The sequence below is a fragment of the Carassius carassius genome, chromosome 5 (assembly GCF_963082965.1).
Source record: "Carassius carassius chromosome 5, fCarCar2.1, whole genome shotgun sequence".
Lineage (NCBI taxonomy): Eukaryota > Metazoa > Chordata > Actinopteri > Cypriniformes > Cyprinidae > Carassius > Carassius carassius.
Window position 1 is genome coordinate 34,065,627 of NC_081759.1, and position 1,876 is coordinate 34,067,502.

Sequence of the window (1,876 nt, forward strand, 5' to 3'; positions counted from 1 at the left end):
GAGGTAATGCACACCTACTCACCTCATCTCATCTTCTTCTGACAAAAAAAAACCATATGGTGTTATCACCGAACGAATCAGACTGGGACTGCCTTGCTCTGGACGGCAGAATGAATTCAATCTCGCCAATGAATATCATTGAGTATCCCTGATTAGTCACACAAATGCAATGCATAAGTGAAGTGGATTCTGTCCACTCAAAGAAAATGGCTTTTCATATGCATCAACATGTCGTTTCTTCTGGAAAGTTTCTGTTTGCACAGATGATTGAAAGCTGTCTGTTGAATGATGAGTGAGGTTCTGCTGGCAGTTAATGGAATGTGTCCCTGATGGATTGTCAGTGAGGACCTTGTGTGGATGATGAAAGAGTGACATTAAGAGTTATATTAATGCAATATCTCACAGGCTACTGTATATCAGCAAAATCAAGAGTACTGAAATTTTTTGTGTGTGTGTGTTTATACAACAGTTTAAATAAGACGTTAATATCCATTTATTTCAGATTTTGACACAATTTGTCAGTTCATCAAATTTGTATTTTTTTTTCTTTGAAAAAAGAAGAGAAGCCAACCCTAATAAAAAAGTATTTAAAATACATTTATACTGACATATAATTAAACTTTATTTGGAGTTCTACATGTGCACAAAGTACATTTTTTTTTATTAAGCCTGAAATGTGTTTTAATGTCACTAATGACGAGGATTGTATGATTTTTTTAAATAATATCAGAGTTTAAATGCAAGATATTTAAAATGTAGCTAAAGTATTTAGCACTATCTTTAGCACTATCAAATATACTTCAGTGGACTTCAGCCACACAATTAAAGTGCATTAAGCACAAAATTAGTTGTTCCAAATGAGCAGACTTGAAGTATACCAGTTTAGTATAATAAAAGTACAAAGGTATTTTATTAAGTACATGTAAATGTATGTCTAGTATACTTAGCACTAGAGAAAACACCCAGTTTTCTGTCACTAAGCAATACATTATGTTATGTTGTAAGATAAAAAGTTGAATACAGAAATGTATTAAGATAAAAATTATATTTGCACACTTTCTAAATTTTCTTTGTGGAATATGTAATATCCAGGATGAGTGTGTTGTGCTACATCTGTTGTTTCTCTGCCTGGACATCTGTGTGCACTGGAGGGCAGTTTATTTCATGTCCATTATTAAAGTAATTTATGCAAAAATGGTTCATAAAAGTGGTGTTAGATCTGAGAACTCAAGATGTCACTTAGTTTGATGCAGTAGAATTAACACATTTGTCTGATTACAGTGCCCAAATAATTGAAGTTGTAATCAAACCATATGCGTAGAAGAACAGTTTATGTATGGCTTTTTTTTTTCCTGCAGTCTTCTGAGATTTTGTTTCCAAATTATGTTTAATTTAATGATTTAAAGGGTCCAAATAGGTGTTAATCAACAAGCTTTCTACAGCCCAAAGGTCTTCTTTATGTAGGTAATTCTTTATTATTAACAAGATTAGTCTGGGTCAGCAGGAATCACAAAGCCTGAATCCCCGAAGATGAGATCATCAACCAAATAATTGTGAGTAACACAGGTTATCTTGAGTCTGTATTTGTTATTGATTTTGTGTGTGTGTGTGCGTGCGTGTGTGTATGTGCGCTTTGATGGACACTGAGCATTGAGTTTGTGCACTCAGTTCAGCATCTGCTATAAATTGTTTTTTCTTAGTAGTCAATATATGTCAAAGCACATATCCTGACATTATCCTGTCATTTGTGTCCATGAAACAAAAAAGGAAAAAATAGCTTGAGGCAGCAAAACTGTGTATCCCACACAGGTCACGGAGAGATGTCAGAGCAAAAAAATACAAATAAAAGAAGAACAATTGGATGGGTATTGCCAAT